This window comes from Barbus barbus, assembly GCF_936440315.1.
Source record: "Barbus barbus genome assembly, chromosome: 39".
Classification (NCBI taxonomy): domain Eukaryota; kingdom Metazoa; phylum Chordata; class Actinopteri; order Cypriniformes; family Cyprinidae; genus Barbus; species Barbus barbus.
Window position 1 is genome coordinate 6,048,318 of NC_136717.1, and position 25,094 is coordinate 6,073,411.

Below are 25,094 nucleotides of genomic sequence, written 5' to 3' on the forward strand. Positions count from 1 at the left end.
TGCAAACCAAATGTTATTGCACTTGTGTTCATATAGCAGTGCTTTTAAATGAAAGAAATTGCACAATACAGTGAATTTTGTGTATAGCAATGTGATTAATTGCGATTAATCACAGAAAAATCATGCAATTAATCGCGATTAAAAATTGTAATCATTGCCCAGCACTAATATGAATTGAATAGTTTGTTTAAATAATAACACATATAAACTCTTCTAGCTCAACATACTTGAGTTTGACCAATGTGCAGAGTGGATGGTTGAGTGAATCGGAGAGCAGCTTCACTCCTAATTCCCCTGGGTGATTGTAACTCAGATCCAGCTCTCTCAAATGTGAGGGGTTTGAACTCAGAGCTGAAGACACATAACCACAGCCTTCTTCCGTCACCATACAGCCAGACAACCTACAGACACACAGCAAAAGTTAACATGACATTAGTTTGGCAATCAGATTAGTTACTATCAAATAATGATCAGGGCATTTGTTGTTTTCTGCAGTTTAAGATCAAAAACTGTAAAAGTTGAGTATTATATAACTAGAGCCATGAGTATAAATTGTTTTTGTTCCCTGATATGCTGTTTTCCATAGATTGCCCATAGATTATGATTTGCATTTTATGACTCACCAAGGACCATGTTTTTTAGTTAAAAATCATCTTTGGATGGCCTAAGGGTAAGTAAATTGAGAGCAATTTAAACACTGCCCCTATAAACACTGCGGCTTGTGATGATACAATGAGGTCTCAAGACACAAAACAATCAGTCTGTGCAAGAAACTGAACAGATTTAAATAATTTTTTACTTCTGATCCACCGCAATGTCCAACTCTCCTGAGCACGTTGACAACATCCTGGCATAGTAGATGCATACGCAGAATACTATGCCAGAGCACGTTGGCACGTCACGTGTGGGATGTTGTGAACACGCTCAAGACAGTTGGACATTGCAGGTGATCAGAGGTAAAAAAATTATATAATCCATTGTTTCTTGTCTTGAGACCTCAGTGTATCGTCACGAGCCGCAGGGTTTAATTTGGTTTTGTCTGTGTATGTTTTTTTTTTTCTCTCAAAGCCGTGGGTTACATTGACTGACAGACTGCAACAGTTTGAGTTAAAAATCTTCGTTTGTGTTCTACTGAAGAAACAAAGTCACCTACATCTTGGATGCCCTGGGGGTAAGCAGATAAACACCAAATTTAACATTTTGGGTGAATTATACCTTTAATACAGGGATAGAAAACTTCGGTCCTGGAGGGCTGGAGTCCTGCAGAGTTTAGCTCCAACCCTAATAAACACACCTGCCTATAACTTTCTAGTGATCTTGAAGACATTGATGTGTGTGTTTGACTAGGGTTTGAGCTAATCTCTGCAGGACACTGGCCCTCAAGGACCGAAGTTGTGTATCTCTGCTTTAATGCTTATAAACATTTCTCATTACAGCTTTCAGAATGTGTTTTTCCATATGTTGCATTTTCACATCCATTTTATAAGTCACTCACAGAGCTTGCATTACAACCCAAATTCCGGTAATATTGGGACGTTTTTTAAAATTTGTCAGAAAATTTATAGATCCCCTGAGGAACAATTCCACTCAATCTCTACTATAGGAGAGGAAGAATCGCAAGGGCGTAGGTTTGCTTTTGACATTGGTGGGGACATAAACCCAAGAACCAACCCCCCCACCCCACCCAGTTTCGTGTCACCTAAAGTCTTTATTTATAGCTTACCTGTATGTTTGCTTTTGTGAACCAACAACATCAGCATCAGAGCGCTGGGTGTCTTTAATCACGCATTACTTTATTTTAATATTTATCGATTTGGACCCATGATGATTCTGAAAGAATACTCTGCTGATGCTGTAGGAGCAAACACAATTTTCATGAGCATCTGATTGACAGATAAACTGCAGTGGTGTTCTTTATTTTGTGGATATTTCAGCTAACAGTTTGATTTGTACACTCAGTTCAACAACTTTAATTTAAAGTTAAAGACTGTCTGACTCAGGACGCATGTTTCAAATCCTGCTGCACCACAGAGTGCCACTTACATAGTTTACCATAAAATTACACTATATTTGTCCCAAATTATTGTTAATGTTAATAATGACTTTATCCTAGGCTGGAAGTGTATCTTTCCACACAACCTTTTTCTGTCCATATGCTTTAGGGAGCAAATAACAGCCATAGATTGCACTTTCTCTTTCTGTTTGCTCTGTTTTGTCAAACACTGTATTTCAAACTCAATGAAATTTTGTTCATTTCCGAAGTGAACGTTGAATTATATTAATTGAATTGAATTATTAATCTTGAATTGGATGCAATACCTGTGAGTTGTTTTAAAAGCAGCGCTGTGCTTCTCGTCCGGTGCGTGACTACGGAACTTAGACCGTATGATAGTACCGAAACTGCTCTCATTAGAGTTACAAATGACCTGCTCTTATCATCTGATAGTGGCTGTATCTCTCTATTAGTGCTACTGAATCTTAGTGCTGCGTTCAGCACTATCGACCACAACATTCTTTTGAATAGACTAGAAAACTTTGTTGGCATTAGTGGAAGTGCATTAGCATGGTTCAAATCGTACTTATCTGACCGCCATCAGTTTGTAGCAGAGAATGAAGAGGTATCAAGTCAATCACTAGTGCAGTATGGAGTACCTCAAGCGTCAGTACTAGGGCCATTACTTTTCATGCTTTATATGTACCGGAAGAGATACAAAACATAAACAAAGGTGCCTGAAAAACCAGCTCAAAATCTCGCTCACCACAGATGGATTTGTGATATTTCAGAAATGTCTGACAGGTTGGAAATGGCACTGGTGTTGTCAGCCCTTGGTCTTTTGCTTGTGGAAGAGGAAAAGAAGAAGTGGCCACGAAAAATACGGAGAAAGCACACTAAATGGGTGCAACCATGGATACTCCAGAGACCAGGCCCGGATTAACACAGTGTAGTGCCCTAGGTTGAGCACATTTGAAGTGCCCGCCCTCCCTCCCCCTCAAAACTTCAGGAGCACCTTCTGATCAATAACAAAAATTAGCCTTCCCATTACAATGTAATATTTGACTCCTTAAAGTGATTTACAGGGACGTTTTCCGGTATTTTTGTAATGCCCTTTTTTTTCTTCTAATTTTATTAAAAGAGTGTCATTATGTCAAATTCAAAAATCTATAATTATAAGCTTTTCCAAAAGTTCTAATAAAAAAATAGAATAGGAACAAGTAGAATAATAAGAATACGTTACCAATCAAAACAAATCAATATTAACAAAATGAGTTTCCACTACAAAGGTGGCACAGAAAAACACAAAAGTGGCATGTAGCTAAATTTACAGACATTTACAGAGATGGATGTTTTAAATTCATAACGATGTTGTGAGATTAATGTTTTAAATATAAAATTTTGAATATAGAACTATTTTTTGATTAAAATTATTTAAATAACTGAAATGACACTTTAAAAATAAAACTGCCAGCAGGTGGCGGCAAGTCACTGATTTTATCACTGAATCACTCATTTAATTGATTCGTTTGAACGGCTGATTCATTCAGGAACGAAGCAAGTGACTGTCTTTATGAATGGGCAATTAAATCCCTGACTCACTAGATTCATTTAAAAACTCAGGTTCATTCATAAATGAAACAACTCTGTGTTTGAATGGAGATGCGCAGCGGCTCAGCTGTGACTGTTTGAAACCATTTGCTTTGACGAAATAAAACAAAATCAGGCAATATTGTTCATACAATGTACATGACTTTATATTAACTTATTTATTGAACTGTTGTATTAATTTAATAATCACATTTGCAAACTCCCTTATAATCTTTAAAAGCTGTCACTCGCTTCAGTTCATCGCAAACTCACAAAGCTCCATTATAATCAACGAAGCTGTCTATACAATGCACAACAAATCTTTTATTTACACCCTGTCTACACTTTGTTTGTTATAATGAGAGGATTTGTGAGCTAAACTTGCATAACTCAGCAATGAACAAAAGTATTTTGAGCAGTGAGTGGATTCTGATTAACACTGCATTCAAGGAATCAACATATGTCTGCGATACATTACTCAATGCCACACAAGCGTTACGGGCGCCACTGTGACCCGACCCAATCGCACTTCTTTATATGCGTGCATATATTTTATATTCTCTCTGTATACTTTGTATCATTAACTGTTCATTTTCTAAGCATCTGCATCTCTTCCAGCAAAATTATATATATATATATATACACACACAAAACATGAAAAATATTTTAAAGGTCTAGTCATTATATTAATCACTTGGTGCCCCCCTATTGGCTCGCCCAATCTCGTCTACGGATAATCAGGCCCTGCCAGAGACAGGCTCAAGGGGCTTTCCCGAACCTGTGTCGAGAGCTTGAGTTAGCTTAAACCTCTGATTTAAAAATTTTTGCTCTGCTTTTTACTATTCAGTTTCACATGTTAAAGGAACTTATCAGTCCAATCATACAGAGGAGAAACATGAACTACCGCGGGCGCTGCAGATGATCTGCGGGTCGGGTGGGTAGGGTAATAAAAAAAAATACAATCTGGTTAATTGGGGGTGGATGAGATCACTCATTAATGATGGAAATGTAAACTACATTTCTCTAAAATACGAATGCGTTTTAAATGCATTTTTCATCAGGCAGATGCTAATTTGCTCTCATTTAAAAAAAAAAAAACGCGTGTGGCAGCGGGAGAGGGGGGTCCATCTCTTAAAGCAGAAATGGAGGCAAAACAGATCTGAGAGAAAATTAAAAAGGGAGATTAAAAACAAAACAAAAGCAAGGAAAGAAAAGTGCCATGTGGGAGCATTTAGCGAAGTGGTTAACGAGGATGAATCAAGTGCTGGGTATGTAATATGCAACGACTGTGAGGCACTGTATTTATATGAAAGCCACAAGACTGGTACCTCGAATATGGTACATCATGTGTGTGCTAAATTGAAAGTCCAGTCAAGTCAGACAAACACCTTAAGTTCTTACGTTCGTCGGGACAGCAAAAAAATACCACTGAAAGTTAAGTCTAGTCTCGTGGATGCATGCGTGGACCTGTGCTGTCTAGATATATACCCCTTCAATGTTGTCTCTGGCAAAGGATTCCTCCAAATGACCCAAACACTAATAAATATCGGTGCCAAGTACGGTGCAGTTGACGCTGATGCTATCATACCCCATCGCCAAACTGTTTGTGATAGGACAAAGCAAAAGGCTGCCACTGGTAAATAAAAACTTTCAAAGGCCATCCAAAAAGTTTTGGAATACAGTGGGATTGCTGTTACCACAGAAATGTGGACAGACGAATTTAACAAGATGGCATATACTGTTCTTACATGTCACTATATCGACGAGAAGTGGCATCTGGAAAGTTGCATTCTGGCAACAGTGGAATTTGACAGTCATCTAAAAAAATAAAAATAAAACTGCGAAAATATCCATGATCGAATAACCACTGTGTTAATGAGTTATGGAATAACAGCAGACAAAATAGTTTTTGTCAGTGACCAGGGCCCGAACATTAAGGCTGAACTTTGGGTTCCGTGCTCCGCACACACGCTGAACATGGTGTTAAGACACATGTTCAGTGAGAGGAATGCACCAGAAGGGATCAAAGACGTGCTGAAAATGATAGATACAGTATCTCACAGAAGTGAATACACCCCTCACATTTTGAGATGTGGCAACCATTTCAGTGCACAGCACTGTGTCTAAACAGTGTTTGGAGGTATCGTATGTAGTGGCCAAAAGAATCGGTAAACTGGGTAAACCGCATACAATCGCCGAGATTCTCATTTTGCCGGCAGCGTAAGACGTGCAGAATAATGATAGGCGATAGTGCAGCAGCCAAACTCGGTGCAGTACCGCTGTCCAATGACACAGTCGCTAGGAGAATTATAGACATGTCCAATGATATCAGAGAGCAACTGATAAGAGTTCGTAAAAAAGAGTCCTTACTACGCGCTGCAGCTGGACGAATCCACTGATATTGCTGGGCAGGCACAGCTCCTCACCTATGTCAGGTATCTGCGTGACAAGGCGATTGAGGAGGATGTCCTGTTTTGCCGGCCTCTTCAGTCGCACACTACAGGAGAAGCCATTTTCAATGTCCTTTCGTCATTCTGGGCAGCATTGATGCAGGAATATCCTGAACTCTGTGACGTCGCCTTTAAGATTCTCCTTCCTTTCGCGTCGACATATTTGTGTGAGGCAGGATTCTCAAAAATAACTGCACTCAAAACTAAATACCGCAATCGTGCACAAATCGAGGATGATTTGAGGCTATGTTTATCAAACATTGAGCCAAGAATTGAGGATCTTTGCAAGGCAAAGCAGGCTCAGGTCTCACATTAACATCACCTACCTGCAAGCTTCTGTAAAAAATTCAGATGATGCCTACTATTAGGCTTAGTAATAATAACAATAATAAAGCATAAATTAATATCAGAGGTCTGGTGCCAATTCCCAATTATAGCAATAGCCTAGTAATGATAATAGGCCTATACTGATGATAATAATAATAATAACAACAACAACAACAATAAAGCATGTAACCTCGTATAATTATATAGCAATAGCCTAGTAATGATGATAGGCCTACTACTACTCATAATAATAATAATAATGTCTGCAAGCTCACATTAGATGTCTGGTGCTACTGCCAATTATAACAATAGCCTAGTAATGATAATAGGCCTACCTACCGCTACTGATGATAATAATAATAATAATAATAATGTGGGCCTAAAAATAATAGCCTAGGGCTATCTATCTATGCAAGGTGGTGTTTGGGATGTGGGGTGGGGGGCTTTGGATAAAAGCGTCAGCTAAATGAATAATGTAATGTAGTTATGATTAATTACTAATATTGCCCCTTGAGCTAAGATTACTACAGCAGAATGGGAAGAAGAGACACCCAGAATGATGGATGAGGTGGAAGAGTACTGTTCTTCAAACTTTCAGTTAGATGAGTCCACAGCGGAAAATTAGCTTTTGTTCTGGGAGAAACAAGATCGCTTATTCCCATGACTGCAGCGCCTTGCTAGGAGAATCTTGTGCATTCCTGCAACAAGCAGTGCAAGCAAACGCTTATTTAGTGCAGAAGACCATGTTTTAGAGGCGAGGCGAAATCGTCTGAATCCTGGCACAGTAGATGCAATTCTGGTTTTGCACAGTGCAAAGGAAAAGGCCAAGTAGCTAATCCTACAACATGGCGTTTAGGCTGAATTGGCACCGTTTTGTTGTCTATAGGCCTTTGTTCTATATCTGTTTTTTGGAGAAAAAAAAGTTGTTGGAAAGTATCTGTTTGGAAAGTTGCAGTATAATATTCCAAATAATTTGAACAGACAGGGCTAGAAAATGTACCGTTATCCAGCCATTTTTGTGTGTTGCGTGTTGCAGTGACAGAAACAGCGATATTCAAAGTCTGAAGGGAGTAAAGCCTGTTTATTTTATTTTAAAAAATGTAGGCTAATCTGGCCAAAGACAAACTTTTGTTTTATAAATAAATATTCATTTAAAAGAATTTTATAATTTTGCAATTCAAACCTCTGCAGCAATCTACCAGGTCTTAAAAGAGAAATACCTGAATACATGTATCTGTTTTATTTTCTTCTTCAACATTTATAGTACAGTTTGTATACATTTGGACAGTGAAATATGCCAAAATGACTACAAGTTATCAAGGGTCTGACAATTAAAACTAATTTTTGTTTTAATTCTATTGTTTTTCAGTGCCCAGACACAGTGGAAGAGTGGAAGCAAGTAGGCCAAGGCGGTAAATACCAATAGTGATATGATGAGAATTTTGGCACCATTTCACATTCCATTTGTTAAATTCAGATAAAATAATGAATTAAATGACTTGTAACAACAAAAACAACAACAGCACATTCAGCAACATGAGTTTGATTCCCAGCTACAACAGTACTTCAACGGCAGTTTGATATGAAACATCACAGTGGTGGGAGTGCTTGAAATGTGCTTAATTTTAAATGTGCGATAATTGCTAGCATTATATATTATTAGACATTAAACATGTGTACTATGCCATAAAATAAATGATAGACTCGCCCCCTCAGTCAATGCACCACAATGGACACTGGTTGAGATGCTAAGGGTGTCCTGCACACAACCACAAGATGGTGCTGTTAGCTGTGAAAGCTATCCATTCGTGAAATAAATGTATTTGAAAATTAAACATTTTGCATTCACAACATTTATACTCGCCTCACCCCACAATCTTTAAAAACTATTTTTACACAGATTTATGCAATTCTATGGTCATCCGTATAAATATGAAAAAAAAAACACATGCCTACATGTGTCTATATGTCTATTGTTTTGGGATACCATCAAGAGGCCACATTTGGATCCAAATTTAACAGACATTTATTGTGAAACCATTTTGTTAATAATTATATGGAAAACTGTTTACCTCAGTATCTGCAGCTGACAGTTTGGACTCTTCAGTCCTTCAGAAAGAAGCTTCACTCCAAAATCCTGCAGGTCATTGTTATTCAGGTCCAGCTCTCTCAGGATGGAGTTTGGGGATTGTAGAGCTGATGATAAACTCCCACAAGACTGAGCAGTGAGATTACAGTAATGTAGCCTGTATAGAGAACGGATCGAACTGCAATTCAAGTCTGTTTATCAGGTCTGGTTTATAACCTAGAGAACAGATCATTTGGACAAACCAAAAGGTCTCCATTAGTTTCAATAATTTATCTTCATAGTTTTCTTGATTTATGAAGAAGAATTTAAAATAATATGTAATACAATAATGCAATTAAGCATAAAATGGCTAAAGGTTGTGTGCAACTTGCCTGATGGTGGATATACATAGGCATATCATCACACACAATTATATATTTATATTTATTTATGTCTTGGCCAAAAAGTCACTCCTGTAAAATTAAGAGCCAAATAAAAAGACTAAGAGAGTAGTATATACATTATTGCAAAGAATACTCTTACAGTGCTGTTCTGGTGTTTTTGATTACTGGCAGCAGTCTCATCAGTGCTTCATCAGATCTTCTGTATTTCTGCAGTTCGAACATCTCTTGAGTATCTTCTATCAAGAGCACATACCAGACCAGACCACTGAACAGAGGAGAGATTCTGTGCTGAAAGTTTTCCTGAGCTCAGATTCTTCTGGATTTCCTCCACAAAGTTATCGTTCAGTTCACTTAGACAGTAGAAGAGATTGATGGTCCTCTCTACTGATTTCTCCTTCTCTTCTGTCTTTTTTATATAGTCAGCAGTGTCTTTGATATTGTCTGTTTTGAGTTCTAATCCTGGCAGTAATTCTTTTAGGTCATTCTGATTGGACTCAAGTGAGAGACCCAGGAGGAACCGGAGGAAAAGATCCAGATGTCCGTTCTCACTTTGTAAAGCCTTGTTGACTGCAGCCTTATGAAGTTGAAATAGTGGCTTTTTGGAGAGTTTCTATGTCAGTTTTTCTCTTCGGGATTGAAGAAATAGTTTTGCTTTCTCATCTTTGTCAATCAAAATTGCATAGAGAGCAGCAAGGAATTCCTGGACACTTTCTTGCTGAAACAGCCTTTTCCTCCTGAAAGATCTGAGTGCATAACCCAGAGAACACAGACACTTCACTGACATCTAGTCCACATTCCTCAAGATCTTCTTTGTAGAATATCAGATTTCCTTTCTCCAGCTGTTGAAAGGCCAGTTTTCCAAGCTTCAGAATGATGTCATCAAAAGACCCGGCCTTGGCTTTAAGTTTAGGATCATCAATGTATTTTGTTTTCATCTGCTGCATCTGTGAAAGTAAGAAGTTTGTGTACATCCCTGTGAGTGTTGTAGGTGTTTTGTCATTGTTCTCTTGAGCCAGCAGAGGCTGAAGAACAGTGAGAGAGATCCAGCAGAAGATGGGGATGTGGCACATGATGTACAGGCTCCTGGATTTCCTTATGTGACGGATAATCTTTTCAGCAAACTCAGCAGTACTGTTATTTTTGAAGAATTGCTCTTTTTGTTCATCGTTGAATCCTCGCACCTCTGTCACTTGATCAATGTAGTCTCGGGGTATCAGACTGGCTGCTCCTGGTCTGGATGTGATCCAGATGAGAGCAGAGGGCACCAGATATCTCTTGATCAAGCTTGTAACTGTCTTACTTACTGTTGTTTTTTCCTGAACATCTGTAAATCTGTCATCTTCTAGAAAGCTCAAAGAGAAGTGACATTCATCCAGCCCATCAAATATGAACATGACTTTACCATCACCCTCAGGAAGAGAGGGCAGTTTTTCAGGACTAATGAAGAAATATTCATGAAGCAGTTCCATGAGACTGAATTCTTTTGTGATCAGATTTAGCTGACGGAAAGGAAGAGGAAAAATGAAGGCTATATTCTGATTTTCTTTTCCTTCAGCCCAGTCAAGGATGAATTTACTGACAGAGACGGTTTTTCCTACCCCTGCGATCCCCATCGTCAGCACCTTTCTGTTTTTGTCTTCCCTTATGGACTTTGAAAATATTCTTGCACTGGATCGGTGCATCCTTGGCATCAAATTGTTTAAGATTGGGTTCAATCTGTCTCACCTCATGGTTGTTCATTCTTCCTCCAGTCTCATTCTTCACCATGTATAGATCGGTGTAAATATCGTTCAGGTATTTCTGATGACCCGTCTCTGAATTACCAACCAATATCCGTTCATAGTTCTCTTTTAATTTTTTATTCAGTCTGAGGCTGGTCTCTGTGTAATTGTGAAGAGCAACTTTACTGTCCTCTGCAGCTGAGCCTTTGCGAAAGTGGACAATAGTCAGCAAAGAGTGATTTTACAGTTTAGTAACATCTCACTTTTCTTTGCTATGAGTAATAACTACTGCAAATAATATGAGTGGTTAAAGCCAATTAACATCAGTCATTTGAATGCCACAAAAGCAGACAGCTTTAGCTATCTGAGATAAATCTCTCTTGATTCTCAATAAAAACTTCTGAAGACATTAAAGAAATAAGGTCAAACTGGTTAGTAATAAGTTAGTCTCGCGTAGCCAGACTTTCAGACTGACAGCTGAAGGTCTGAGAACTTCGGCCGCTTTGGATGGCCAAGGCCCTATGACTGACAGGTAAAGCAACCAATCACGTTTCGTTTTGTTCCGTGTCATGTTTAGGGGAGTGGAAATGTCGCCACAATAACAGACTGGTGTGTAAAACTCTCTGACATATTTCAAAGATTCAATGCTGCGAACTTTAAAATTTTCACATACTTTTGAAAACCTAGCGTTTAGTTGATCCTGACAAGCGGTCAACGTCAGTTGTAAACACGATGGCTTTCTTCTTTCGTAAGGGGTTTGGCGCCATGGCATTTTTGTTTCCAGGCGGAACGTTAAAGAACGCGACACACACGTCTCCTGGAAATCAACCAATCCGATGACAACTTCGAAACTCCTGAAGTGTTTCCAGATAAGTGTGCCATATGCATCAGACATTTAGCCAACGTTCTGTGGGAATGACGTCTGAGGCTGAAACTAGTAATAAGTAAATGGGATAATAGTGTTTTTGGAGCTGTTTAATAATCCTCTGCTGAGATCTTGAAAGATTTGATGAATTCTTTTATTTGCAGTTTTTTATCTAAGGCTATCATTCCTCATTCCTTCAGTGATTCTAATTCAATCATCACCTCTTTAGGGGCAAGGTTTGAGAAGGGGGTATATTCTGAGCAGTGTTAATTTAACATTGGTGAAAAACTAGTACTAGCCTGGGGTGCGTTTCCCAAAAGCCAACTATGGTCACATGTTCCGTCGTTACCAGCATAGTTCAAGGATTCTGTGTTTCCCAAAACCATACTTCAAATGAACATTCGCAATCAGCATCGCAAACTTATGTGGTTGGAACTACAGCTCTCGACCTGAGGTTAGAAGCATAGTTTCTTGTTACATATGGGCTTAAATAAATATGCTCTTGGGCACAACAAGCAAGATAACATGCAGTACTATCTGTATCTTCCATTCTATCTAAATGCATTTTAATTATGTATTTTTGCACGTCCATTGTAAGCGCCATTTTTGAAAAGTGTGCATGTGCATAAATGCCCCAAGGAACCGTAAGAGGGAACTAAAGGGAAATGACCTGGAACAAAAATAGTAAATTAGTCATCAGGTGCCATGTTCAATACACCAACATCTTAGAGATCTCTAATCAGTTAAATAGCATACTAGTATTATGTAGTTAGGTATTTTATTATATTTTTTGTTATTTTGTTTTATTTTAAGTTTTATTGTATTTTTAGTTGCGGTCTTCACTGGGGATATGTCCCCGGGGCTCATCCAGGTGTCCGGCCTCTGCCGACGATCAAGGCCGCAGACATCATCTCCCGGCGCCGATCTGCCATCTGATCCGGACACGGACTGAGAAACAGAATAAGAAAGAAACAGACAAATATTAGCATAGATGCCATTCTTCTTGCGATGTAACGAGTACATCATGTGTTATGAGGAGTGTTCCCGGTTCTGGTTGATCTAATTAATGTAGCCTAACAATCTTTTAACGGATTTGAATACTAGAAGCGTATTAGTGTGTTATGTGTGAGCCAGGTTAAAGAAATGTGTCTTTAATGTAGATTTAAACTGACAGAGTCTGTCTGCCTCCCGAACCGTGTTAGGTAGATTGTTCCAGGGTTTGGGTGCTAAATAGGAAAAGGATCTGCCGCCTGCAGTCGATTTTGATATTCTAGGTATTATCAAACGGCCAGAGTTTTGAGAACGCAGCGGACGTGGAGGACTATAATGTGATAAGAGCTTGCTCAGGTACTGAGGAGCTAAGCCATTCAGGGCTTTATAAGTAATTAAAAGTTTAAAAGTTTTTTACGTAAATTAAAGATTTTAAAATCTATATGATGTTTGATAGGGAGCCAGTGCAGTGTTGACAGAACCGGGCTAATATTGTCATACTTCCTGGTTCTAGTAAGGACTCTAGCTGCTGCATTTTGGACCAACTGTAGTTTGTTGATCAAGCGTGCAGAACAACCACCCAATAAAGCATTACAATAGTCTAACCTTGAGGTCATAAACGCATGAATTAGCATTTCTGCATTTGACGTTGAGAGCATAGGTCGCAATTTAGATATGTTTTTGAGATGGAAAAACGCAGTTTTACAGATGGTAGAAACATGGCTTTCAAATGAAAGATTGCTATCAAACAGCACACCTAGGTTCCTAACTGATCAAGAAGAATTGACAGAGCAGCCGTCAAGTGTTAGATAGTGTTCTAGGTTATTACATGTGGTGTTTTTAGGTCTGATTTAACACCTGTTTTTTCAGAAATTAGCAGTAAGAAGTTAGTCATCATCCAGTTTTTTATATTGACTATGCATTCCATTAGTTTCTCAATTTGGTGTGTTTCACCAGGCCGTGAAGAAATATAGAGCTGAGTATCATCAGCATAAGAGTGAAAGCTAACACCATGTCTCCTCATAATATCTCCCAAAGGTAACATGTAAAGTGTGAAAAGTAACGGCCCTAGTTCTGAGCCTTGAGGTATGAATCTCATCACCCCGGTAAGCAGGGAGCGGCCAGACACACACCTCTTTAACATTATTTTTAGTGATCTCCGACTGGTGAAGTCGAACATCATTAGCGCCAACGTGGATAACAATCTTACTGAATTTACGTTTAGCATTAGACAGCACTTTTAAATTTGCCAAGATGTCAGGTGCTGTGGCTCCCGGTAAACATTGGACTATGGTGGCTGGTGTCTATATTTTCACATTCCGTACAATATAATCGCCAATAACTAGAGCACTTTCATCAGGTTTCTCAGTGGGTGTGTCACTGAGTGGGGAGAACCTGTTTGGTGTTTTGATCGGAACGGAAGAGCAGTGATTTGACCTGCGACTAGGCCGTCTTACAGTCACGCAGTTGCCCTGCTGCATGGGGTCTAATGCCGGAACCGAACAATGTACAGGACTCCCTGAGCTAGTCCCTTCCAAGGCCGTATCTACAGCCCTCACATTCTTACTATCCACAACTAAAGTTTGGATGCGTGTCTCTAGTTCTAAAATATTTCCCTGCATTTATCACATGTGAATCCCTCGTCGCCAACAGAGATAGATAAACTGTACATGTGGCAAGCAGTGCAAACAACAATAGCAGGAGAAGCCATTATTCACCGTGATTGATGAATGATACCAACTTAACTTACCACTTGCCACTGTTGTTTGATGAACTCGTTAAAAACAGAGCAAGAGAGAAATTAAAAAGGAGTGAGAAAAAAGAAAACAATAATAGGCGCGAACAATAAGAAACAATAAGAAACGCGAATGAAACCACGAGTAACAAGCTAACCGGCTAACGAATGCTAACGCGCTGCACTCACGGCTTTAAAAGCGAACGATCAAATTAGTTAAGATTAGTTTGATAGATAATACCAGAAATATGGTGGGAATTAAGTTATATATTATCACTTTAAACAACAGAGAGTGAAAGTAAGGTAAAGATTCAATAAAAAAGTGGAGCTACAATCGCAAACCTCTCAGCAGCACAACAGACAGGAACAGACTGAAGCAATCGAAGCAGTCGATCAGAAAGTTACAGCGCAAAGCATGAGTTACTTGAAGTCCTTGAGGCACAATGACTGACAGGACGACGATAGATGAGAACTTTTGTTAGTTAAATTTCTTGTTTATTTCTTTCTTCATTTTTCTTTCACAAAAAAATCTGAAAATTCAGTGAAAAAGCATTAACCCTACTACAGCCTAGTTAGACGAAATGTCTCTTTGTATTTAAAAGAAAAAAAGAAATATTAATGCAGAAAACAGGCAATTCAACAGAGAATGGACAGAGAAGTATTTGTTTACATCTGTCTGTGCTAGGCCCATATGTTTACTCCGTAATGAGTGAATATCCGTGTGTAAATAATATAATTTGAGGAGACATTTTAAGACTAGCCTTGCTGACTTTGACAAAACTTTCCCACTGGGCTCAGATGCTCTGTGGCAAAAATGTATTCTATAAAAAAAGACGTCTTACCCTGTATAGAGCTTGTACAGAACAAGAGAGAGCTACATCAGCATCCTTACGAGTGGTGTGGACATTAGGAAAGAAGAAAAGGCCATTTAACAAGAAGTGTATGCTTGCGTCAATTGAGAAGGTGGTTACAGACGAGAAAACCCGAAACAGCTTGCTTGATTCAATCAAGAAAATTTAATTATCAGATGCCTCAACTATAAGAAGAGTGGAGGCCCTTGCTTTCGGGTGTCTTTGAGACTCTCTTAGATGCACTGAGGAAGGTGCCGATAATGTCTCTTGCACTGGATGAATCAATTGACAACAGCGTTGTAGCACAGTTGTGCCTTTATGTGAGATTTTTGACGGTGAATGCTTTCAGGAGGAACTACTTGGACTACTTTCTTTGCAGATATTTAATGCAGCTGTTTCATTCTTTGAGGAGAATGCTTGTTTGGCGGCTGTGGCTCCACAGCTGAGATTGCTACATTACCTTATTCACCAAAACCTTGTGTGCAAAATTAAGTGGTGCGTTAAAAGAGACTATGGACTCTACCATGTTCATTATTAACTTAATTCGTTGTACTTCCAGCTTACAACACCGCCTTTTCCGCCAGTTGTTGTCAGACATGTCTGCTCAATACAATGACTTGCTTAATGACCACAATGACATTAGATGGCTTAGTAAAGGAAACGCATTGAAAAGATTTTGTGAACTAGAGGATGAGATCCTGGCATTTCTCCAAAATTCTCCAAACCGCTTAGGGAGAATGGGGAGTTTTCCCGCTGCCGTTTTTTTGGGTGACATCTTTCATCACTTGATCCAACTCAAAGATCATACAGTCATGCAGCATGAGGAGAAACTTCATGCATTTAAAAAAAAAGCTTACACTTTTTTCTGCTGCTCTATGTCCTGGAAAAATGCTCCATTTCACTTCATTGCACCAACTTTGCCGATAGGTTTGATCATTTTAGTATCCCCACTGAAGTGAGGCAATTTGTAAAGGACCCTTTCTGTGTGAATGTTGAATGAGAGTTTGCATCAAAAGCAAAGGAGCTGGTAGTGTCATGTCTTTACAACTCATTGACATTCAGTCATCAGATGACCTGCGACAGTCATTACAGGTGGCAGGTTCTGAGATGTTTTGGACACATGAAGTCAGTCAGGTGAAATTCCCTAATTCAAGGGGTCTCGCCATTGTGACATGTGTCCCGAGCACCTATCAGCGTCTTCCTGGAAACAAAGGAGGAACACCTGTCCCCAATCACTGCGGGCTGATCGGTCACGGCTGCGGCGTATCAGCGGGGAGCTACAAAAGCCTCGACGAGACACACACAAGTGAGCAATGCCTCTACAAGACCGGCTACTAATTCGTGTCTCTTTCCCTCATAGAGAGCAGCCTGTGACGGATCAGCCCCAAGCACTCGAGCACGAGATCGCACCATCCAAGCACCCTGACCACAAGGGAAACGGATCACCGGGCACCGAATCACTCGCACAGGACACGCCGGCACTTCTTCCACTTTTTCCCTGTTTGTCAATAAATGCACCCTCCGGGGACTTTACCACATTTACCCTGTTGTGTGATTCCTCAGCCCGCCACACCATTTTTGTCCTCTCAATGTTTGGCTCTACTTACACGTGCGAGTCATCATTCTCACACATGAATGCCATTAAAACGAGTAATCGCACATCCCTCACCTCCCAGCATCTGCACTACTGTAGGCGTATTGTGCTGACAACATATACACCCGATTTCATTGCTCTTGCGAAATCTATAAAAAATTCGCAATAAATTTTGTTTGCCAATTATTGAGATGGCTGTTGTAGTTTAAATAGGGCTACTGAAATAATTTAATTTGACAAAAAATACCATAAAACAATCTTATGTTCCATATTATGAACTTTTTTGTTAAGTCTCAATTAAATTAGTTAAATTCTAAATGAGTGTGATATGACTCTTTGATTTACCCATTTGAATGTAGAAAAAAGCCTACTTGGGCATCTTACAATGGACTGAATGTTGTTGTTATGCAGTTTCAAAATGCAACTTTTGAATATGTTTGTTAAAAAAAAGCCTATTGTACAGTGCACTGATGTTGTTATGCAGTTTCAAAATGCAACATGAGCATTTTTAAATGTAGGAAAAAAAAGTCTACTTGGGTGTCTTATGGTGCAAAAAATACAACATATGAGCTCCTGTACTGCTGTTGTGTCATCACTCATATTGCAAGTTACAGCTCTCCGGCCCCTCATTTGGGATGTTTTTCATGAACTGGCCCCCATGACAAACTAATTGAATAGGGTAACACTTTATTTTGATAGTCCAATTTAGACATTCTACTAACAGTAAGTAACTTTGCAACTACATGGCAACTAGCAGTCATTTGAGTATTAGTAGACTGTCTGTTTAATATCTTCTAACACTTTATTTTGATGGGTCCACAACATACTACATACTGACTAAGAAACTTTGCAAGTATATATCAACTTATATATCAAGTTATTAGACATGTAGTTACAAATTAATGAGAATTAGTTGACGTGTAGTTGCAAAGTTACTTATACTTAATAGAATGTCTAAAGTGGACTATCAAAATAAAATGTAACTGTGAATAGCCCTGCCCTAGAGTCAGGGTCGATCTAGCACAGGAACTAACACTTGTTGATCTGTCCGAAATCTCACTTTTATACTCATTCTCCAGTCTCTTATATAGTGCACAGCAGTTAAGTATATTATATCAGCAAAGAGTGACTAAAATGAAGCAAGGAATTTGGATACTGATGTAATACATTGTTTATAAGAGAACTAAAGCTGTTGCAGAAACAACTTTCACACCTGTCACGTGTATTTATTCTGTTTATCCTACACTTACAGAGGGGCTATCCAACACTAGAAGGCCACGTACACACTGCAGTTAAATTCGGTTGTCAGTTCACCTTTTACTCCTTAATCACGTTCTGTACACACACAGTTCACTAAAATAAGGGAGTGACAACCGCATTCCACAACCGCATTTTGTTAACATTGCAAGACAGCGCTCTCTAAAGCAGCCTCCCGAGCATAAACAACACACAGCACGTCTATCAGCGGTAGTTTAGTTAAAATCGACGGACAAAAAGCGTCTTTAGTCAAAAAATGGCACATAACAAACGGCTAAACTTTTATTCACTCCTGCAAGATGACAGAATGTTGCTATGGTTACAAATTCGGGAGTGACTGCCGTTCCGTACACACATGGAACGATAATTTACATGACTCACTCCTGCATTTAAATGCGGTTGTCACTTCTGAAACTTGTAGTGTGTACGTAGCCGAAGAGATTTAAAATGAGTTTGAATAACTTGTACAGACACTTCGATTTTACTCGCATTTAAGCTTTTGAAGCTACATTTTTAAGTTGAAATTGATGGGGTTTTTTTATTTTTATTTTTACTGACTTGGCCTTTTGTAGTTCTTTTGGGTGCTTCCTTTAATGTGAGAAAAGAGCACACAAACATCTCAAATAGCAGGAAGAGGAAACCAGCAATTCAGACCTCAGCCTCAAGATACACTTGACAACTAACAATCAAAGAGGTACACAGACAAAGGGTATACAGCAAAATCCCCAGTGTTAAATGAACACTGCATCTCAGTGTTTGTATAATCCACACTACAGAGTGTTAAAAGTTAAGTTGTGTTCAGTTTAAGTTCAGTTAACATTGAAGCATTATTGCAGTTAAAATGTAATTACAGTTGGGCAAAAAACTATTTAGTCAGCCACCAATTGTGCAAGTTCTCCCACTTAAAAAGATGAGAGAGAGGCCTGTAATTTTCATCATAGGTACACTTCAACTATGAGAGACAGAATGGGGGGAAAGAATCCAAGAAATCACATTGTAGGATTTTTAATGAATTCATTGGTAAATTCCTCGGTAAAATAAGTATTTGGTCACCTACAAACAAGCAAGATTTCTGGCTCTCACAGACCTGTAACTTCTTCTTTAAGAGGCTCCTCTGTCCTCCACTCGTTACCTGTATTAATGGCACCTGTTTGAACTCGTTATCAGTATAAAAGACACCTGTCCACAACCTCAAACAGTCACACTCCAAACTCCACTATGGCCAAGACCAAAGAGCTGTCGAAGGACACCAAAAACAAAATTGTAGACCTGCACCAGGCTGGGAAGACTGAATCTGCAATAGACAAGCAGCTTGGTGTGAAAAAATCAACTGTGGGAGCAATTATTAGAAAATGGAAGACATACAAGTCCACTGATAATCTCCCTCGATCTGGGGCTCCACGCAAGATCTTACCCCGTGGGGTCAAATGATCACAAGAACGGTGAGCAAAAATCCCAGAACCGTGTTTGGAGGAGAAAGAATGCTGAGTTACATCCAAAGAACACCATACCTACTGTGAAGCATGAGGGTGGAAACATCATGCTTTGGGGCTGTTTTTCTGCAAAGGGACCAAGACGACTGATCCGTGTAAAGGAAAGAATGAATGGGGCCATGTATCGTGAGATTTTGAGTGAAAACCTCCTTCCATCAGCAAGGGCATTGAAGATGATACGTGGCTGGGTCTTTCAGCATGACAATGATCCCAAACACACCACCCGGGCAACGAAGGAGTGGCTTCGTAAGAAGCATTTCAAGGTCCTGGAGTGGCCTAGCCAGTCTCCAGATCTCAACCCCATAGAAAATCTTTGGAGGGAGTTGAAAGTCCGTGTTGCCCAGCGACAGCCCCAAAACATCACTGCTCTAGAGGAGATCTGCATGGAGGAATGGGCCAAAATACCAGCAACAGTGTGTGAAAACCTTGTGAAGACTTACAGAAAACGTTTGACCTCTGTCATTGCCAACAAAGGGTATATAACAAAGTATTGAGATGAACTTTTGTTATTGACCAAATACTTATTTTCCACCATAATTTGCAAATAAATTCTTTAAAAATCAGACTATGTGATTTTCTGGATTTTGTTTTCTCATTGTGTCTCTCATAGTTGAGGTATACCTATGATGAAAATTACAGGCCTCTCATCTTTTTAAGTGGGAGAACTTGCACAATTGGTGGCTGACTAAATACTTTTTTGCCCAGCTGTAAGTGATGATTGAGAAATAATAATGGACACCTGCTATTAAGCAAAATCAATGAATGATGAACGAGAAAGAAAAGAGAGAAAAGGCGAGCAGAAACGCAAAAACTACTACTGACAGCCAGATAGCTTTAGATTAACTGAAAAAGCTGGGGAACAATAGTTCGTCAAAGGCAGGGAAGAAGGGAAGAAGAAGGGGAAGGAAGAAAACGAGAAGGGGAAGAAGAGAAAAGAGAAATGATGAAAAGAGAGGGTGAAATTTGACGTTCAAAGACAGTTCTTCCTTAGCATGCGTGCAGTGATACATTTTCCGGTTTCTTCGTGTGGGAAAATCGTGCATTTATATTATACTGTTTCCTATTGCAGGTGCTCACCAAGACAGGGTTCGAATCCCGCTAAAGACAAGTTTTTGTAATATTGTTAATTTCATTAAAGGAAGTTTCAAGGTTAATAAAATGAACATATGTACTTTGTTTGATATTCTTTCATGAAAATTAAAGTATACCAATGGAAATGTGTTTTTGTTGTTATTATCAGTTATTTAGTAGTTGTTGTATTGATATTATTTATTCTGATTAAGCATATTATTGTTATTTGTAGTTGTTGTATTGACATTATTCTGATTAAGCAATTTTTAGGTTACATTCATTCAAGACACAAATCTGTTATTTCTAATGAAAAAGATGCAAAATAGTAATTAATATGCTGAAAAATGTCTGTGACAAGAATGACAAAATGTACAAATTATCTTTTTATAGACATTGTTGCAGTGTACTGATGAAATATTGTTACGAAAGTAAAAATAAAATATAATTTTACAATTATGCCAACAGAACAGTAATGAGTATTAAATAAATTAAATTAAATGTTAAAGTTTTCAAACAACAATAAATTAAAAGGGAAATAAAATGAAAATAAAAGTAGAAATCAAAAAGCAATAATTTGCCAATTTGTTTTTTTATTTTGCAATTATACTAACAGAACAGTAATGAGTATAATTAAATGTTAAATAAGTTTTCAAACAACAATAAATTAAAAGGAAAATAAAATGAAATAAGTAGAAATCAAAAATCAATAATTTGCCAATTTGTTTTTTATTTTACAATTATGCTAACAGAACAGTCATGAACATTAAATAAGTTTTCAAACAACAGTAAATAAAACGGTAAATAAGTTAAATTAAAAGTTAAATAGGGTTTAAAAAACGTAAATCAAAAGTTAAATAAAATATTAATGTTTAAAAAACAAAAAAGTTAAATAATGTTCAACACAAACATTAAAGATCCCATGACATGCTGTTTTTTGGATGCTTTTATATAGGTCTAAGTGGTCCCTAGTACTGTATCTGAAGTCTCGTTCCCGAAATTCAGCCTTGGTGCAGAATTTCAGCCACTACGAGCCACTCCCAAAATGAGCTTTCCTTAGGACGAGTCATTTCTGTGTCTGTAGCTTTAAATGCTAATGAGGAGGAGAGAGGCGGGGCAAGGTGGAGGGTGGGTGTGTGTCCTGCAGCTTACGCCAAGGTACCATGCGCTAATGTTGACAGTGGATGTATCGCAATGGCTCGTAGACACGCAGTCGTTCAAGCTTTTCAGTTTGACCCAGAATCTAATGTGGATGGAGAAGCACCGGATGAAGAACTTGCAACTCAGCAGCTACAGCAGGACGTCTCCGAATGGTTAGTTTAAAATATTGTGTCTGGATACGGTCAGCGTTTCCCACAAATAGACTTTACCTTTAAAACTTGAGATTTGACTCAATGCATCTTTGTTGCCTATTAATGACTTTAGTTTAAAATCTGAGCAAAGTTTGGATTTAAAGCAGTAGTAAGAAGTAGATGTTGATCCATCCTTGTTTGAATTATTCTAGTTTATTTGAAATAAATACAGAGGAGTGGCACTTACCGTCTCTTCATCATCATCCTGACCAGCATCCTCTGGCTCTGAGGGGAGTGGTGAAACTGACATTTCAGAGGGAACAGGTGAGACAGCAGTCCCTGAGGGTCCAGGTGATGAAGGAGACAGTGTGGGGTCAGGGACCAGTGAAGGGGATGTGGAACCCAGTACAGCTGTGTCACTGCTGGTGACCAGGGTGGAAGAAGCCAGTGTCAGTGTGGAGGAGGGTGGTGACAGAACAACCTCTGGATCAGCAATGGTGTGATCCTCACTGATGTCACAGAAGCCCTCATCTTCATCTTGCTCCTCCACATTAAGGTCCTCGATGAGTTCTGCAGTCTCCTCGGAGTCTGGGTTCATGTCGTGCAGTGCCTGACCAGTCTGCTGGAACAGATACTGCACTCCAATGAGCTCACCTGGAATAAAAACAATAAACGGATTAAATAAAATTGTTGTGTATAATATTTGATACATAAGGCATTTGTAGTAGCTCATATATAGTGTAATAGTGTGAGAACATGGAACTCATAGTCGAGGAGAAAAAAAAAATTATTCCGAGGCCTGAAAACTGTTGTAATTGTAAATTGCAAGTTAATTAACAATAATAAATTCTCTTATCGGTGTAACGTGCAGGGGGACAAAACATGGGGACCACTTTCCTCCCAAACAGCTTTTCATAATTGCTGTTTACACAGTGCACACGTTCTCCTGTGTAGCTGCGTAAAGCTGATAGCTCCGATGACAGGGAAGCAGCCTCCCGATCCTGGTTCCACCTGTGTAGACCCTCCAGCAAATAAATCTGAAAGTTCAGACTGTTTGCACTTGTCCCTGTAAACGGACACAACAGTTTTAGGGAGTGTTAAATAAACACACAAAGACACTTAATGTTCTTTCTTTACATATGTGCAGTGTGTGTGTGTGTGACAAAGACGTACCTGGGATGAAACGGTTCAGGTGTAAATGAAAGGATTCGAGAGAAGTGGAGCCTCTGGCACATCTGTATGTCTTCAGAAGCACACCTCCCTTGGTTAAGCTCCCTGTCTCTGTATAGAGCGCAACACCAGAGGGGTCTTGGATACACTTAACGTGCTTCTTCTGGACACTCCAGATGTGCTCCATCCTTTCTCGATCCAGAAGAGGAACACCCAGGGAGTCATTGCCCTTGCTGCTCAGGAGCTCTGTAAGCAGTCGTTCAAGGAGAAGGATGGTAGTCTCCTCTCCACAGGTCCTCCTCCGGCAATGTAGAGCCAGCTCCTCCCTGGTCAGATGCTTGCTGACATCCTTATCTGTCAGTGCAGGCCAACCCTGGGACATCAACAGCTCTCTCTTTGCTTTGCGAAGCATAGAGACATCAGCCGCATCCCATTCAAAGAGGCACACTAATAGCCATGACATGAAGATGGGGGCATCAGTTGATGAGCATCAGTTGAAAATTGTGTCCACATACAACACAGCAGGTGGATCCACACCAGCCTGCTGGTATCTTTTCACCAGACCGTCTACCATCATGTCCAGTCCTGCTCCTTCCTGGGCTGTCAGCACACTTATGAGAACCTGACCAAACTCGTTGCCAACAGAGGTAAACCAGAATCCCGTTCCCCTCGCTGTCTCAGCCAGCTTCTTGGTGATCTGTAATAAGAGATGATATGAAGTTACGCTGTAAATGTAATCAAACATCACAACATGTAAATTACAGATACAGTGACATGCCGGTATATAAACAACAGCATTAAGAAACAAAAATCCACAACTAACTTTTTTAGTGAAATCCATCTTCAAGACAGAGCCATAGGTGGACGTTATCCTTGCATGGATTTCATCCAGCCTTGTCAGGATGTCTTGGCTGTAAACGGTGAGCAGCCACTTGCAGCTTGGCACCACTGTAGGCTCTAGGGGCTCCTGGAATTTTACTGGCATCACCCCGGGTTGATTGAGGAAGTCAACACATCCGTTGGTGTACCGGGCCAGACGATGGAGCCACTGCTCACTGTGGTTCCCTTCCAGGAACTTCGAGCTGCGTCCGAAAACGCTATGGGAACGCCATCAGCGTGACCACGCTCTGAATATCGTATGCAATCAGTCCAATGGAAGGGCGAGACGTCACGGGTGGGGTGACGTCACGACCAGGAGGCATATAAGCACGTGCGGCGGAGCCGGCGTCAGCTTTTTGTCATTCAGCAAAGCGATCTGTGTGTTGTCAGTCCGTTATGTGTTTTGTGAGTCTTATTTGGTGTTGTTTGTCAAAATAATCTCTATGTCTAAGGCCACAAGTGAATCAAAGCATAAGGGCGATCTCGGATTGCGCTTCAAGCTGTGTGTTCCTCTCTGCTCTCACTACAATCTCGAGCGGGGATAGACACAGTTTGTGCGTGATCTGCCTGGGTGCGAAACATGCGGAGTGCACTCGTGGGGCTCGCATATGGATCATTAGATCCAGCGCCCGCTCTCTGTGTTCGGAAGCCGCGGTTTCTTCCCCCAGAGAGAGGGCTCGACGCCCCGCTTATCTTCCTCCGAGGAGGTGGACGTGAAAGAAGTCTACGAGCTTTGTAAGCTGCAGTGTTTGCACAAGCATAAATAAAAAATAAAAAAGCCGGGGGGCTCGCAGGAAAAAAAAGGCTGATCTGGCTGGCGAGAGTCAGACGGGCATGTCCCTATCTCCTCCCGTATCCGCCAGATCTGCCGCCCTGTCTCTCGGTTCGGAAGCGGTCTCTTCCCCCCGAGACGAGGGCTTAACGCTTCGTCTCTCTTCCTCCAAGGAGGTTGATGTGACGAGCGTTGACGAGGTTTTGCCGCCTCTTTCGCCCCAGTTTGAGGAGCCAATTCTACACAGGAGCCTTCCATTTTTCCCCGATCTCCTCACCGAGGTGTCGAGATCGCGGGTGAAACCTTTTCGTCCCGGCCATTCGTTCCCGCGGGAACTGAATGAGCGCGGGTACAGGGCGATGCCGCGGGTTGAACAGACGCTTGCAAGCTATCTGTCTCCCTCTACGGCATCGTTTTTGAAGGCTCCTGCTCTGCTTACAACATCTTTGGTGGGCAGAGGGTATGCGCGCTCTCTAAACTCAGGTGGCTGCTGGAATGGCACAGCCTCCTCCGCATACCAGCTCCTCGCGCAAAAAAAGGTCCTGACGGGCGAGCCCCAGGACCGTGGAGGGCGA

At 40.1% G+C, this 25,094-nt stretch overlaps 1 pseudogene across 1 annotated transcript in view; it reads right to left on the reverse strand.

The window, feature by feature from the left end:
• Positions 1-23,853, reverse strand: part of LOC306858525 — a 28,618-nt pseudogene extending 4,765 nt beyond the window's left edge. The window contains exons 1-9 of the transcript in view: positions 23,692-23,853; positions 23,406-23,565; positions 22,872-23,315; positions 22,639-22,764; positions 21,946-22,352; positions 16,299-16,416; positions 8,972-10,757; positions 8,433-8,606; positions 228-401 (exon numbers count right to left, since the gene is read on the reverse strand). The product of the transcript in view is annotated as an uncharacterized misc_RNA (transcript). The remainder of the gene's footprint in view (positions 1-227; positions 402-8,432; positions 8,607-8,971; positions 10,758-16,298; positions 16,417-21,945; positions 22,353-22,638; positions 22,765-22,871; positions 23,316-23,405; positions 23,566-23,691) is intronic.
• Positions 23,854-25,094: the final 1,241 nt, after the last annotated feature.